The sequence below is a fragment of the Hyla sarda genome, chromosome 5 (assembly GCF_029499605.1).
Source record: "Hyla sarda isolate aHylSar1 chromosome 5, aHylSar1.hap1, whole genome shotgun sequence".
In the NCBI taxonomy this organism is placed as follows: Eukaryota; Metazoa; Chordata; class Amphibia; order Anura; family Hylidae; genus Hyla; species Hyla sarda.
The window spans coordinates 295,594,431-295,612,168 of NC_079193.1; the positions used below are offsets into that span (position 1 = coordinate 295,594,431).

At 44.4% G+C, this 17,738-nt stretch overlaps 1 pseudogene; it reads left to right on the forward strand.

Annotated features, from left to right (window-relative positions):
• Nucleotides 1-16,753: 16,753 nt before the first annotated feature.
• Nucleotides 16,754-16,913, forward strand: LOC130275254 (U2 spliceosomal RNA; annotated as a pseudogene).
• The last annotated feature ends 825 nt before the right edge of the window (nt 16,914-17,738 follow it).

Below are 17,738 nucleotides of genomic sequence, written 5' to 3' on the forward strand. Positions count from 1 at the left end.
GTAAATGTACGGCACTGTGTGCTAAGTGATGCTATGCAGCGCCGTACATTTACGGCGCATGTCCTAAAGGGGATAACCTAGATAGTCTTAACCCCTTAAGAACCAAGAAAATTACACCTGTACGCCCCTTAAAGAGTACCTGTCACCAAACTTTTAATTTATTGTATCTATTTATCTTATGTAATTATAAGACACTTTGCTATTAACTTGCTGTTAAACTTCTCAACCTTTATATGTTTTTCATGTGATTGAAAAAATGGCCATGTCCTGTTCCCTGCGTAATTCAAACATTTAGTTTGGTCTCATCCCGGCCTGGCAGGAGACCAAACTCAGGAAGTGCATGCAGGGCATGGCGGCGCACAGCTCTTGCAGGCTTCAGTAACATCGCACCTGCTTGGGAACTCCTGCTTTCTCTTGCCGTGAGCTCACACAATGTGAGCAAGGGGAAAGGTATGATACACAGCTTTTTAAAGCTCAGAATTTTTTTTTAAGGGCAGGAGGAGTGTAAGGAGGAGTTAGAGAATATAATAGTAGTTTAGAAAATATGGTTTGTTGATAGGTTCTCTTTAACCCCTTAAGGACCGAGGTCATTTTGTCCTCAAAAACCGAGCCATTTTTTTGCAAATATGACCTGTGTTACTTTATGCATTAATAACTTTGGGATGCTTTTACGCCATACTGATTCTGAGATTAGTTTTTTGTGACATACTCTACTTGGTTAGAGGCTAAATAAACATATATGGTATCGCCGCGTGTGGAAATGTCCAAATTATAACAATATATCGTTAATTAAACCACACGGTCGCAAAAAAATTCCAAAGTCCAAAATAGCGATCAATAAGTCCTATCAATGCAAAAATGGTACCGTTAAAAACTTCAGATCACGGCGCAAAAAATGAGCCCTCATACCGCCCCATACACGGAAAAATAAAAAAGTTATAGGGGTCAGAAATGACAATTTTAAACGTATTAATTTTCCTGCATGAAGTTATGATTTTTTCCAGAAGTACGACAAAATCAAACCTATATAAGTAGGGTATCATTTTAACCGTATGGACTGACAGAATAAATATCAGGGGACATTTTTACCGAAAAATGTACTACGTAGAAACGGAAGCCCCCAAAAGTTACAAAACTGCGTTTTTTTTTTCAATTATGTCTCACAATGATTTTTTTTTCCGTTTCACCGTAGATTTTTGGGCACAATGACTGATGTCATTACAAAGTAGAATTGGTGGCGCAAAAAATAAGCCATCATATGGATTTTTAAGTGCAAAATTGAAAGAGTTATGATTTTTTAAAGGCAAGGAGCAAAAAACGAAAATGCAAAAACAGAAAACCCCCCGGTCCTTAAGGGGTTAAGAAGCTCCCATGGTTCCAGAACAGCGGGAACCCCGAACATGGCATATATTTTTGAAACGACACCCCTCATGGAATCTAACAAGGGGTACAGTGGGCCTTAACTCCCCACAGGTGTTTCACAACATTTCGTTAAAGTTTGAGGTTTAAAAAAAAAACATTTTTTTTTTTATTTGTTTTTTTACACTAAATTGCTGGTGTTTGCATTTTCACAATGGGTAATAGGAGAAAAATCATCTGAAAATTTGGAGCCCCATTTCTCTCGAGTAAGGAAATACCCCATATGCGGACGTAAAATGCTCTACTAGCGAACTACAGGGCTCAGAAGGGAAGGAGCAAAATTTGTCTTTTGGAGAGAGAATTTTGCTAAAATGTTTTTTTGGGGGGTATGTCGTATTTAAGAAGTCCCATGGTGCCAGAACAGCGGGAACCCCCCACTTTGCACTCCATTTTGGAAACTACACCTTATATAGAATCCATTTAGGGGTGTAGCAAGTTTTTGACCCTACAGGTGTTTGAGGAAAGTTTGTAGAACTAAGCAGTGAAAATGAAATTTCAAATTTTGCACTTTTAGCACCAATTTTTTTTCACTTTCACAAAAATATGAAACTACACCTGCCAAGGTATTCATCTAGGGGAATAATAAGAAATTATGTTTAGTTTTGTTAGGGGTTTAGCAAGGTGGTGAAAATATAAAACTACAACGGCCAAAGTATTCGTCTAGGGGTATAATGATAATTATTTTTAGTTTTGTTAGGGGTTTAGCAAGATGGTGAAAATAAAAAACTACATCAGCCAAAGTATTCATCTAGGGGTATAATAGGAATTTTTAGTTTTGTTAGGTATTTGCCAATTTGATTTTTGGAAATAATGTAATGGAGAAAAAGGGGAAATTACTGAATTGCTCACTAATAAGTAATAATGTAATTCCAAGGGTGCATTTAGGGTTATCCAAAGTAATTGTAAAAAATAATTAAAGGGGACAAATTCAGATATCAAAAGATGTGTGATAAATTTTGAAACAGTCTTGAATGCACAGACCGGGCTTGTGGGGACATGTCTCGCAGTAGTGTATGGTGTCTTTTCTAATGCCATGCTTGGAGCATACCCGACACCTCTTCTGTAGCGTACTCCCCGATTCTCTACGGGGAACTACTCCAGGAAAATATTGCCCTGGTACTATTCTGTTCTCCTATCCTGTGGCGCTGCTTCCCTCCCCTTCCTGATCCCCAAACAGAAAGGCCTTGATAACATTTTCCTGAAATTGCAGGAATGTCCCTGTATTTCCTGCACGTTTGTACAGCACAAATTATACATGGCAATTTGAAGAAGATGCAGTGCCAATTTCTTATACCAGGCCCATGTTTTGCGAAGGGCAGTGTACGGCTGCAAGACCTGATCAGACAGTTCCCCCCACTCTGCCTGAACTTCCATCGGTGGGCAGAGCGGGGGAAATAAACTTTAACCCCCCTGCCCCCCACTACCATTGGTTAGTCAGTCCTAATTGACCAATGGCAGGAAATAGGAGGAGGTGGCACCCCTGCCACCTGACTCCTATCCTTTAGGATGGTCAGAGCTGTCTCTGACAGCTCCGATCATTCTTATTTTCCGGGCGATTGGGTCACCAGTGACCCGATCGGCCCAGAATCGCCACAAATCGCTGGTCTGAATTGACTGGCGATTTGCGGAGATCGCCGACATGAAGGGGTCTCAGGACCCCGCTGGGCATTGCCACGGATGCCTGCTGATAGATATCAGCAGTCATCCCGGTCCGATTACCACTCGGCAAGCGGTGGTGATCAGAAATACAGAGGGCGTACAAGTACGCCCTCCGTCCTTAAGTGCCAGGACGCGAGGGCGTACCTGTACGCCCTCTGTCCCCAACAGGTTAAAATGTGAGCAGTGAACCTCATGTGACCATGAGCCAAGGAGAGCCCAAAAGTCTCCCCTGTATAGTGAAGTGCAGGGGAGGAGTTAGTCAGTGCACAGCTGGTACAAGTCCAGTCTAGTTTCAGCAAAGCTCCTGAGCAACAGCTTGGCTCAGGTGTGCTGTGTGTCGTGTGTTCTGAGAAGATGCCTACTTATACTATAATCTCTATCCTGGTCATCCTGCAAGAAAATACTCGCATGTGGGAAGTTTATGCCCCTGTGGAGAAAGTTACAGTATATTGGCAGGACCCTAGCTACCAGAATTCATTCATTCAACTATTCCACGTTTCAGAATGGCAACAAGGCTCCCAAGGGGTTACGCTGCACTCTCGCACCAAAGGCCAGTTGTCTATGCAATTCCACCTGCATCTGCTCAGTAAAGACAGTTATCCGTAACCTGACGTCTGTGATTTTATTTGCTCATCATGTCTGACCCAGAAGAAGCTTCCTCCAACCTCGGGCCGTGTATAGGATAACGGTGCCCTGGCTTCACAACGTGAACAGGTACTCTTCCTAACACTCCGTGGCCGCCACATAAGTATTTATCATGGCACCTGAAGGGTTAATGCCAGGCATCAGCACGATTACTGATGCCTGCCATTACCAGTGAGTCCCTGTCTGTTGATATTGCCTGGGACCGGCTGTGCATGAAGTGAGCGCAGTTCCTGTGCTTGCTTCATGTACAGACCGAAAATGTATGTCCTGGTGCTTTAAGTAGCAGGGCACCAAGAAGTACACTTACGTCCAATGTCTGTAAGGGGAAAAATCATTGTTTCCCAGTCAGCTGCAGTTAACTACCACTCTTAGTGGGGCATAACGGGAGCTGTGGTTTTGCAACAAATGGAGAACTACAGGTTGGAGAACATGATACTAAACAGCCTGTCCCCTTAGAATACTCAGATGATCCAGACAATTGGTGCCCCTAAATTTAATTTTATCTTAAAGGAAAACATTTTTTTTTTTTAAATCAACTGGTGCCAGAAAGTTAAACAGATTTGTCAATTACTTCTATTTAACCCCTTAAGGATGAGCGCCATAAATGTACGGCGTTGCTAAGAAGTTCTTAGCGCACAGCGCCTTACATTTACGGTGCAGCTTTCCTGGATCACCGCGTCCCCGGACACGGTGATCGGAAGGGGATGACTGCTGATATCTATCAGCAGCCATCCCGGCATATCGCCCAGGGGGGTCCCGAGACCCTCCCATGTCGGCGATTGCGGCAAATCATCAGTCAATTCAGACCAGCGATTTGCGCTATTCCGGGCCAAATCGGGTCTCTGGAGACCCGGTGACCCGGAAAAAAAGGGTGAATGGGGTTGTCCAAGACAGCCCCATTCACCCATACCCAGCAGGAGTGAGGTGGCATGGGTGCCGCCTCACGATCACGTGATTGATCGGTCGGAACAACCGATCAATCGCAGACCTGCTGGGCAGTGATCGGGACGGCGATCGGAGCTGACATCGGCGCTGGCGGGGGTCTCCTACCTTGCCCTGGTCCGGCAGTGGTCCCCTCAGGATCGGCGGCGGCGACAGGAGCAGCAGGATCGGTCCCTCGGCAGGATACAGCGCGGCGGTCCCGGGCGGCAGGATTCAACAGGAGGTGAGTCCAGTTCACTTCCTGCTGTTGCTTAGCAACAACTCGCAGCATGCACAGCCAAAGGGCATGCTGGGAGTTGTAGTTTTGCAACAGCTAGAGTTCCAACTACAACTCCCAGCATGCCCTTTGGTAGTCTGTGCAAGCTGGGAGTTGTAGTTTTGCAACAGCTGGAGGCACATTTTTTCTATGAAAAAGTATGCATTCAGCTGTTGCATAACTACAACTCCCAGCATGCACAGACTACCAAAGGGCATGCTGGGAGTTTTAGCAGTATGCCTCCAGCTGTTGCAAAACTACAACTGTCAGCATGCCCTTAGACCAGGGGTCCTCAAACTTTTTAAATAGGGGGCCAGTTCACGGTCCCTCAGACCGTTGGAGGGCCGGACTATATTTAAAAAAATAATAATTATGAACAAATACCTATGCACACTGCATATATCTTATTTTGAAGTGAAGAAACAAAACAGGAATAAATACAATATTTAAAATGAAGAACAAGTAAAAGTAAATCAACAAACTTACCAGTATTTCAATGGGAACTATGGGCCTGCTTTTGGCTAAGGAGATGGTCAATGTCCGGTTCCATATTTGTCACTGCTAGTCGTAACAAGTGATGCAAGTGTTCATCCGTTAGTCTAGATCTGGTTGGAGATTTCAGATGTTTCATTCTGGAAAAAGTTTGTTCACAGACATAAGTGCTGCCAAAGATGGTTGCCATTTTGAGTGCATGGTTCCTGAGATGAGGATATGTCTCAGAGGGGAGAGATGCATAGAAACTATGAAGGCTGCTTGACTTGAATGCGTCTTTCAGAGAGTCACAATTCTGCAGTTCAGCCAATTCCATTTGGTAAATTGTATCCACGTTTTCAATGTCAATAGAAAATGGGTTACGGAAAAGCTGTATGTCCTGTTCGTGGAGATGAAGCTCTTTAAATCTACATTGGAACTCCTTTTGCAATTATTCCAGTGAATCCACACATGTTTTGTTTGGGAAGGCAACCAATGGTTTTTCCGCTAACAGATTTTGAGTTGTGGGGAGATGGCAGAAGTTTTCCTCCTTCACTTGTTTGATGAGGAGGCCTAATTTTACTTCAAATGCTTTGACATGTGATTGCATATCACAGATGAGCTTCCCCTTTCTTGAAGTTGCACATTGAAACTGTTGAGTAGCTCTGTTACATCTGTCAGAAAGTCAAGGTGCCATTTCCATTCTGCATCATTGAGCTCTGGTACTTCTTTGTTTTTTGAAAGCAGAAAAGCTGTAATCTGTGGAAGTAAGTCATAGAAACGTTTCAAAACTCTCCCTCGACTCAGCCAAGGACTTCTGTGTGGTACAGAACATCTCCATAGTCAGCATTTAGCTCAGACAGAAATTCCTGAAATTGTCTGTGGTTTAGTGCATGAGCTCTAATGAAGTTAACACAAGATACCACAATTGTCATAACAGAGTCCCACTTCAGTGATTTACTACACAGCGCTTGTTGGTGGATGAGGCAGTGTATGGCTATTGGATGACAATAATTATGTTTGTCCATCTCTTGGTTAATGCAAGCAATTACTCCTCTCTTAGACCCCACCATGCTAGGAGCACCATCAGTTGTCACACTGGCTAGTTTAGCCCAGTCCAGCTCCAAACCAGTCACAGTTTGGCAAACCTTTTCATAGATATCCTCTCCTGTAGTTGTTCCTTTGATGCTTTGCAGTGCAGCAAGCTCTTCTGTGACTTCAAAATTGTCATTTGTCCCACGAATAAAAATTAAAAGTTGTGCAGAATCACGAACATCATTGCTTCCGTCAAGTGCCAAGGAAAAATAGGAAAGTTTTTTTTGTCAGGTTTTGCAAATGCTGATACAGATTGTCTCCCATTTCTTCAATCCTCTGTGTAATTGTTGGTCCTGAAAGACTCACTGTACTAAATAAATCGGCCTTCTCTGGACACATCTCTTTGGCAACAGAAAGAAGGCATTCTTTAACAAATTCTCCCGCCACGAATGGTCTGCCAGTGCACGCTATTAGCTTGGCAACCTGAAAACTTGCTCTCAGTGATGAAATATTTAGCTGCTTCTGTTTCACAAAAGTATTTTGCTGCGCTGTCAATGTATTTTTCAGTTGTAATATTTTATCTTTTCTCACTTCTCCAACCAAACAATCCTATTTATCTTTATGTTGAGTTTCATAGTGTCGACGCAAATTGTATTCTTTGAACACAGACACTATATTCTTTTATATCAGACACACAGCTCTTTCCTTGTACTGTATGAAAAAGTAATCATAAGTCCACTGTTCTTTGAATATCCTACACTCCTAGTCAATTTTTCTCTTTCTTGACATAATTGTTTCCTAGGGATTCCAAATTGCTATTAGTAAAATACCAATAAATATATACAGCGCTACAAAAACAATATACCAGCAACATTCCCCCACATTAGGTGCAGTATACTTCCCCTATATTAGGTTGGCAGTACAGTTCCCCTACATTAGGTTGTAGTTCCCCCACATTAGGCTGGCAGTATAGTTCCCCCACATTAGGTGCAATATAGTCCCCCACATTACGTTGGAAGTATGTTCCCCCACATTAGGTGCAATATAGTCCCCCACATTAGGCTGGCAATATACTCCCCCCCACATTAGGTGCAGTATAGTTCACCCACATTAGGTTGTAGTTCCCCCACATTAGGTGCAATATAGTTCCCCCACATTAGGTGCAATATAGTCCCCCACATTAGGCTGGCAGTATAGTCCCCCAAATTACGTTGGCAGTATAGTTCCCCCACATTAGGTGCAATATAGTCCCCCACATTAGGTGCAGTATGTTCCCCCACATTAGGTGCAGTATAGTTGCCCCACATTACGTGCAATATAGTCCCCACATTACGTTGGCAGTATGTTCCCCCACATTAGGTGCAATATAGTCCCCAACATTAGGCTGGCAGTACAGTTCCCCCACATTAGGTGCAATATAGTCCCCCACATTAGGTGCAGTATGTTCCCCCACATTAGGTGCAATATAGTCCCCCACATTAGGTGCAGTATAGTCCCCCACATTAGGCTGGCAGTATGTTCCCCCACATTTGGTGCAGTATAGTTCCCCCAAATTAGGTGCAATATAGTCCCCCACATTAGGCTGGCAGTATAGTTCCCCCACATTAGGTGCAATATAGTCCCCCACATTAGGCTGGCAGTATAGTTCCCCCACATTAGGTGCAGTATGTTCCCCCACATTAGGCTGGCAGTATAGTTCCCCCATATTAGGCTGGCAGTATAGTTCCCCCACATTAGGCTGGCAGTATAGTCCACCAAATTACGTTGGCAGTATAGTTCCCCCACATTAGGCTGGCAGTATTGCCCTTCAAATTATGTTGGCAGTATAGTTCCCCCACATTAGGTGCAATATAGTCCCCCACATTAGGCTGGCAGTATAGTTCCCCCACATTAGGTGCAATATAGTCCCCCACATTAGGCTGGCAGTATAGTTCCCCCACATTAGGCTGGCAGTAGAGTCCCCCCAATTACGTTGGCAATATAGTCATCCACATTAGGTGCAGTATAGTTCCCCACATTAGGCTGGCAGTATAGTTCCCCCACATTAGGTGCAGTATGTTCCCCCACATCAGGTGCAATATAGTTCCCCACATTAGGCTGGCAGAATAGTTCCCCCACATTAGGTGCAATATAGTCCCCCACATTAGGCTGGCAGTATAGTTCCCCACATTAGGTGCAATATAGTCCCCCACATTAGGCTGGCAGTAGAGTCCCCCAAATTACGTTGGCAGTATAGTCATCCACATTAGGTGCAGTTTAGTTCCCCACATTAGGCTGGCGCGCGTCCTTGCTTCTTCACTTCCTCTCTTCTTCTTCGCGCTCGGTTGCTATGGGCGCACGCATGGGACGTCAGTGACGTCGCTGCGTGTGCCTGCTCCCGGCGGTCCCCGCGTTTTTAAAGTAAACGCGGGCCGCTGGGACTTCACAGAGGCATCCTTGTGTTCCGAAAGCATCTTTTGGAACACGGGGATGTCCTAAGGCAAAAACACCCGGCGGGCCGGGTAAATGCCGTAGTTTGAGGACCCCTGCCTTAGACTGTCAATGCATGCTGATTGTTTCAGTTTTGCAACAGCTGGAGACACATTGGTTGTGAAACCGAGTTTGTTACCTAACTCAGTGTTTCCCAACCAGTGTGCCTACAGCTGTTGCAAAAATACAACTCCCAACATGCACTGAGAGACTGTACATGCTGGGAGTTCTAGTTTTGCAACAGCTGGAGGCACACTGGTTGCGAAACACTGAGTTAAGTAACAAACGCTCAGTGTTTCGCAGCCAATGTGCCTCCAGCTGTTGCATAACTACAACTCCAAGCATGTATGGTCTGTCAGTGCATGCTGGGAGTTGTAGTTTTGCAACAGCTGGCGGTTTGCCCCCCCCCCCCCCAATGTGAATGTACAGGGTACATTCACACGGGCGGATTTACAGCAAGTTTCCTGCTGTAAGTTTGAGATGCAGCAAATTTTGCGCCGGGGCTCAAACTCCCAGCTCAAACTCACTGTAAACCCAACCATGTGAATGTACCCTAAAAACACTACACTACACTTCACTACACCTACACAAAATAAAAAGTATAACACTACATATACACATACCCCTACACGTTCCCCCCACCCAAAAAAAAAAAAAAAAAACTCTTGTACGGCACTGTTTCCAAAACAGAGCCTCCAGCTATTGAAAAACAACAACTCCCAGTATTGCCGGACAGCCACTGACTGTCCAAGCATGCTGGGAGCTTTGCAACAGCTGGAGACAGCCTGTTTGGGAAACACTGCCATGGGGTATTTTTGTGGCGGATTCAAATCCCCAATTCTGGCCTCAAATGCGCATAGCGCTCTCTCAATTCGGAGCCCTATCGTATTTCAAGGAAACAGTTTAGGGCCATATCTCTCCGTACTAGGGAGAAATTGCGTTACAAATTTTATGGGGCTTTTTCTCCTTTTACCCCTTATGAAAAGGTAAAGTTGGGGTCTACACCAGCATGTTAGTGTAAAAAAAATAAATGTTTACACTAACATGCTGGTGTTGCCCCATACTATTAATTTTCACAAGCGGTAAAAGGAAAAAAAAGACCCCCAAAATTGGTAACGCAATTTCTCCTAAATACGGAAATACCCTATATGTGGGCGTAAAGTGATCTGCGGACGCACAACAAGGCTCAGGAGTGAGTGCGCACTATGTACATTTGAGGTCTAAATTGGTGATTTGCACAGGGGTGGCTGATTTTACAGCGGCTCTGACATAAACGCAAAGCAAAAAATACCCAGTTGTGACCCCATTTTGGAAACTACACACCTCACGGAATGTAAAAAGGGGTATAGTGAGCTTTAACACCCCACAGGTGTTTGACAAATTTTCGTTAAAGTTGGATGTGAAAATGAAAAAAAAAAAATTTTTTTTTACTAAAATGCTAGTGCTACCCTACATTTTTCATTTTCACAAGGGAGAATAGGAAAAAAGCCCCCCAAAATTTGTAGCCCCATTTCTTCTGAGTAAGAACATACCCCATATGTGGATGTAAAGTGCTCTGCGGGCGAACTACAATGCTCAGAAGAGAAGGCGCGCCATTGGGATTTTGGAGAGAGAATGTGTCCGAAATTGAAGGCCATGTGTGTTTACAAAGCCCCCATAGTGCCAGAACAGTGGACCCCCCCACATGTGACCCCATTTTTGAAACTACACCCCTAACGTAATGTAATTAGGGGTACAGTGAGCATTTACGCCCCACAGGTGTCTGACAGATTTTTGGAAAAGAGGTCCGTGAAAATGAAAAATTTTATTTTTCATTTGCACAGCCCACTGTTCCAAAGATCTGTCAAACGCCAGTGGGGTATAAATGTTCACTGCACCCCTTATTAAATTCTGTGAGGGGTGTAGTTTCCAAAATGGGTTCACATGTGGGGGGTCCACTGTTCTGGCACCACGGGGGGCTTTTTAAATGCACATGGCCCCCGACTTAAATTCCAAACAAATTCTCTCACCAAACGCTCAATGGCGCTCCTTCTCTTCTGAGCATTGTAATTCGCCCACAGAGCACTTTACATCCACATATGGGGTATTTCCATAGAAATGGGGTTACACATTTTGGGAGGCTTTTTCTCCAATTACCCCTTGTGAAAATGAAAAATTTGGGGTAATATCAGCATTTTAGTGAAAAAAAAATCAAATTTTTCATTTTCCTGTCCAACTTTTGCGGTAAATTTGTCAAACACCTGTGGGGTGTTAAAGCTCATTGTACCCCTTGTTCGTTCCTTGAGGGGTGTAGTTTCCAAAATAGTATGCCAAGTGTTTTTTTTTTTTTTTTTTTGCTGTTCTGGCACCATAGGGGCTTCCTAAATGTGACATGCCCCCCCCCCCCCAAAAAACCATTTCAGCAAAATTTGCTTTCCAAAAGCCAAATGTTACTTCTTCTCTTCTGAGCATTGTAGTGCGCCCGCAGTGCACTTGACGTCCACACATGGGGTATTTCCATACTCAGAAGAGATGGGGTTACAAATTTTTGGTGGCATTTTCTCCTATAACCGCTTGCAAAAATGTAAAATTTTGGGGAAAACCTGCATTTTAGTGAAAAAAAAAATATTTTATTTACACATCCGACTTAAACGAAAAGTCGTCAAACACCTGTGGGGTGTTAACGCTCACTGGACCCCTTGTTACATTCCTTGAGGGGTGTAGTTTCTAAAATAGTATGCCATGTTGGAGTTTTTTTGCTGTTCTGGCACCATATGGGCTTCCTAAATGTGACATGTCCCCCAAAAACCATTTCAGAAAAATTTACTCTCCAAAATCCCATTGTCGCTCCTTCCCTTCTGAGCCCTCTACTGCGCCCGCCGAACACTTGACATCCACCTATTTCCTTACTCGAGAGAAATTGGGTTACAAATTTTGGGAGGCTTTTTCTCCTTTTACCCCTTGTAAAATTTCAAAAACTGGGTCTACAAGAGTGTAAAAAATGAAGATTTTGAATTTTCTCCTTCATTTTGCTGCTATTCCTATGAAACACCTAAAGGGTTAACACACTTACTGAATGTCATTTTGGATACTTTGGGGGGTCATTTATGGGGTATTTCTAATATGAAGACCCCTCAAATCCACTTCAAAACTGAACTGGTCCCTCAATAATTCCGATTTTTAAAATGTTCTGAAAAATTGGAAAATTGCTGCTGAACTTTGAAGCCCTCTGATGTCTTCAAAAAGTAAAAATGATGCAAACATAAAGTAAACATATTTTATTTGTGAATCAATATATAATTTATTTGGAATATCCATTTTCCTTACAAGCAGAGAGTTTCAAAGTTAGAAAAATGCTACATTTTCTAAATTTTCATGAAATTTTGGGATTTTTCACCAAGAAAGGATGCACGTAATGATAAAAATTTACCACTATGTTAAAGTAGAATATGTCACGAAAAAACTTTCTCGGAATCAGAATAATCGGTAAAAGCATCCCAGAGTTATTAATGCATAAAGTGATAGAGGTCAGAATTGCTAAAATGGGCTTCGTCCTTAAGGTGAAAAAGGGCTCAGTCCTTAAGGGGTTAAAAATCTTAATCCTTTCAGTATCAGAATCAGCTGCTAAATGCTCCACATGAAATTCTTTTCTTTTTGAATTTCCTTTCTGTCTGACGACAATGCTCTCTGCTGACACCTCTGTCCATTTTAGGAACTGTCCGGAGCAGGATAGGTTTGCTATGGGTATTTGCTCCTACTCTGGACAGTTTTTAAATGGACAGAGGTGTCAGCAGAGAGCACTGTGGTCAGAAAGAAAGAAAATTAAAAAGAAAGAACACACAGCAGCTGATAAATACTGGAAGAATTACGATTTTTAGATAGAAGTCATTTACAAATCTGTCTAACTTTCTGGCACCAGTTGATTAAAAAAAATGTTTACAGTGGAGTACCCCTTTAACCCCTTAAGGACCCAGCCATTTTACACCTTAGGACCCGGCCATTTTTTGCACATCTGACCACTGTCACTTAGCATTTTTCTAACTTTGAAGCTCTCTGCTTGTAAGGAAAATGGATATTCCAAATAATTTTTTTTTATTCACATATACAATATGTCCACTTTTTGTTTGCATCATAAAATTGACGTGTTTTTACTTTTGGAAGACACCAGAGGGCTTCAAAATTCAGCAGCAATTTTCCAATTTTTCACAAAATTTCCAAAATCACAATTTTTAAGAGACCAGTTCAGGTTTGAAGTGGATTTCAAGTGTCTTCATCTTAGAAATACCCCACAAATGACCCCATTATAAAAACTGCACCCCCAAAGTTTTCAAAATTACATTCAGTCAGCATTTTAACCCTTTAGGTGTTTCACAGGAATAGCAGCAAAGTGAAGGAGAAAATTCACAATCTTCATTTTTTACACTTGCATGTTCTTGTAGACCAAATTGTTTAATTTTTACAAGAGGTAAAAGGAGAAAATGTATTGTTATTTTTGTAGCCCAATTTCTCTCGAGAAAGCTCAGAAGCGAAGGAGCGACAAGGGGATTTTGGAGAGTACGTTTTTCTGAAATGGTTTTTGGGGGGCATGTTGCATTTAGGAAGCCCCTGGTGCCAGAACAGCAAAAAAAAAACACATGGCATACCATTTTGGAAACTAGACCCCTTGAGGAATGTAACAAGGAATAAAGTGAGCCTTAATACCCCACAGGTGTTTCACGACTTTTGCATATGTAAAAAAATATATAATTTTTTTCACTAAAATGTGTGTTTCCCCCCAAATTTCACATTTTTGCAAGGGTTAATAGCAGAAAATACCCCCCAAAATTTGTAAACCCATCTCTTCTGAGTTTGGAGGTACCCCATAAGTTGACCTGAAGTGCACTACGGGCGAACTACAATGCTCAGAAGAGAAGGAGTCATATTTGGCTTTTTGAGAGCAAATTTTGCTCGGGGCATGTCGCATTTAGGAAGCCCCTATGGTGCCAGGACAGCAAAAAAAAAAAACACATGGCATACCATTTTGGAAACTAGACCCCTTGAGGAATGTAACAAGGAATAAAGTGAGCCTTAATACCCCACAGGTGTTTCACGACTTTTGCATATGTAAAAAAATATATAATTTTTTTCACTAAAATGTGTGTTTCCCCCCAAATTTCACATTTTTGCAAGGGTTAATAGCAGAAAATACCCCCCAAAATTTGTAACCCCATCTCTTCTGAGTTTGGAGGTACCCCATAAGTTGACCTGAAGTGCACTACGGGCGAACTACAATGCTCAGAAGAGAAAGAGTCATATTTGGCTTTTTGAGAGCAAATTTTGCTCGGGGGGGGCATGTCGCATTTAGGGAGCCCCTATGGTGCCAGGACAGCAAAATGACCCCCCATGGCATACCATTTTGGAAACTAGACCCCTAGAGGAACGTAACAAGGGGTACAGTGAGAATTTAACCCCCACTGGTGTCTGTCAGATCTTTGGAACAGTGGGCTGTACAACATTTTTTATTTGCACAGCCCACTGTTCCAAAGCTTTGTCAGACACCAGTGGGGGGTAAATTATCACTGTACCCCTCATTACATTCCGTGAGGGGTGTAATTTCCGAAGTGGTTTTTTTTTGCGTTTGTCAAAACCGCTGTAACAATCAGCCACTCCTGTGCAAATCACCTCAAATGTATATGGTGCACTCCCTCTTCTGGGCCTTGCTGTGTGCCCCCAGAGCATTTTGCACCCACATATGGGGTATCTCCGTAGTCGGGAGAAATTACATTACAAATTTTGGGGGGCTTTTTTCCCTTTTACCTCTTGTCAAAATGAAAAGTATAGGGCAACACCAGCATGTTAGTGTAAAAAAAGTTTTTTTTTACACTAACATGCTGGTGTAGACCCCAACTTCACCTTTTCATAAGGGGTGAAAGGTGAAAAAGCCCCCCAAAATTTGTTAGCCAATTTCTCCCGAGTACGGCGATACACCATATGTGGCCATAAACTGTTGCCTTGAAATACGACAGGGCTCCGAAGTGAGAGAGCGCCATGCGCATTTGAGGCCTGAATTAGGGATTTGCATAGGGGTGGACATAGGGGTATTCTACGCCAGTGATTCCCAAACAGGGTGCCTCCAGCTGTTGCAAAACTCCCAGCATGCTTGGACAGTCAACGGCTGTACGGTAATACTGGGAGTTGTTGTTTTGCAACAGCTGGAGGCTCCATTTTGGAAACAGTGGCGTACCAGACGTTTTTCATTTTTATTGGGGAGGGGAGGGGGGCTGTGTAGGGGTATGTGTATATGTAGTGTTTTTTACTTTTTATTTTATTTTGTGGTAGTGTAGTGTAGTGTTTTTAGGGTACAGTCACACGGGCAGGGGATTACAGCGAGTTTACCGCTGCGAGTTTGAGCTGCGGCGCAAAATTTGCTGCATCGCAAACTTGCAGCCTGATACTCACTGTAAGCCCCCTGCCCATGTGAGTGTACCCTGTACATTCACAGGGGGGGGGGGGGGGATCTCCAGCTGTTGCAAAACTACAACTCCCAGCTTGCACAGTCTATCAGTGCATGCTGGTAGTTATAGTTTTGCAACAGCTGGAGGCACATGGGTTGGGAAACACTGAGTTAGGAAACAGACAATGTTTCCCAAACAGTGTGCCTCCAGTTGTTGCAAAACCACTACTCCCAAACATTCTCAGGCGTGCTGGAAGTAGTAGTCCGGCAACATCTTTAGAGTCAGATGTTGCCGAACTACAACTCCCAGCATGCTTGGAGTTGTAGTTTTGCAACATCTGGAGGACTACAGTTTGCAGACCACTAATACAGTGGTTCCCAATCTGTGCCCTTCCAGATGTTGCAAAACTACAACTCCCAGTATGCCAAAACTGTCCAGGCATGCTGGGAGTTGTAGTTCTGCAACATCTGAAGGGCCAGATGTTACAGAACTACAACTCCCAGCATGCCTGGACAGTAAGGGCATGCTGAGGATGTGTAGTTTTGCAACATCTGGAAGGGCACAGTGGTCTCCAAAACTGTGGACCTCCAGATGTTGCAAAACTGCAACTCCCAGCATGCCCAGATGCCAAGGACTGTCTGGGCATGCTGGGAGTTGTAGTATACAGGGTCCCATTACAGCAATGCATGTCGCGACCGACCGCGGCTGAAGAGGAACTCACCTGTCGCCGCCGCCGCCATCTTCATCGCCGGGATCCGGGTCTTCAGGGACGAGGTAAGTACCGGGGCCGGTCCCCAGCACTCCCCCGTCCCCCACCGCATCCTCCGGTCTTCCTCCCATCCTCTCCGGACTTCCAGGGGCCGGGCAGGGTGGGAGGAAGTAACCGCGCCCCCTGCGATTGGTTGGTTAACTAACTGAAGAATCGCAGGGGATAGGAGGAGGTGGCAGGCTTGCCACCTCGCTCCTATACTTTAGCATGGTCCTGGCTGTCTGTGACAACCGGGATCATGCAAAATTACCGGGCGGTCAGGTCCCAGAGACCCGATCAGTCCGGTATCGCCGCAGATCGCAGGGGCAATTTCCCTCGCGACTTGCGGCGATCGCCGACATGGGGGCCTACATTTCAGCAGGCATCCGCTTCCGATTTCTGCCCGGCGCGCGGCAGGGACCGGAAAACGCCAGGGCGTAAGTTTACGCCCTGGGTCCTTAAGTACCAGGGCGCCGGGGCGTAAAATTACGCCCTGGGTTCCTGAACAGGTTAAAAAGTTATGATTGGGGGGAGGGTCCAGTGGGGACTTAAGTCTCCTATTTGAATAAAGTTGTGGGTTTTGCTGTCTCCATAGTTCACATAGAGAAAGAATAGAGCTCGGGATCTTTGGACCCCCTGTGATCAGATAATTATCCCCTCTCCTGTGGATAGGGCACAGCTTTCCAATATAGGAAAATCGCTTCTTGGCCTTTTGGCTAAGATCAAGTGTAGTATCTGTTCTTATCAGTTTTCATGCTGGTGGGGATGGGTGCTGCATGGAGGATGCAGGTGTACCAGGGCTTTCCGGGGCTGGTTCTGAGGAATCAGCTCGACGGCTGCCCCGATGTGACCTGTTCCCTCCGGGTCTCGCCATGAGGCTGAGAGGGTCTAGAGCCGAGGTACTTTTGTGCCTCGGAGAGTGGTGACCCCGAGGTGCCGAAACTCACTGGGAGGATGGACTCACTGAGTTGAAGCACGGGCACCATAATCTCTTCACCTTGTGGCACTCACCTCTTGATTCCCTGCCTTCTGGCTAGGATCAGAGAAATTTTTATAGATCCGGCCGGATGTCCGGGCAGTATATCTGCACACATTCACTTATTTATTTCTTTTTGTCTCACTGTGTCACTTTTTGCGTGTTGTGTGTTCACAGGATTTGTCAGGATGCGGTAGCCCTTCTGGGTGTCCCTCCTGGCGGTCTAGGGGAGGTGTGTGTGGCCATTAGGTTCCGCACCTCCCTGCAAACACCCCGGGTACTCCTGCTTTGGCAGGGTACCTACCGTTATCGGCTCTGCGGGCAGATACCTTGGCTAACGTCAAGGGGGATGCCGGGAGCATTTGTGGTCCCCTACTAGTTTCGGCGAAAAGGGACATCGAACCTGGAACCTCGCAGGTACCTTTTGGTCCGGAGGCGAAGGGTAAGGTTTGTTGGGGGGCCTCTCTCCTATCGGAGAAGGGCTTGCGATAGACCGCATCCTTTGTGCACTTTTTTTAGTGTAACACGTTTGCACTTTTTTTTGCACTTTGGGTGAATCGAGAGCACGTTCCTCGGCTTTAGATAAAAAATAAATAAATAAAGAGGAAAATCCTTTTAAAGGGGTTGTCCAGTAAAAACGAACTTATCCCCTATCCAAGTGCCGGGACCCCCTGTAATCTCTGGAACTGGACCCTGGCTCTCAGT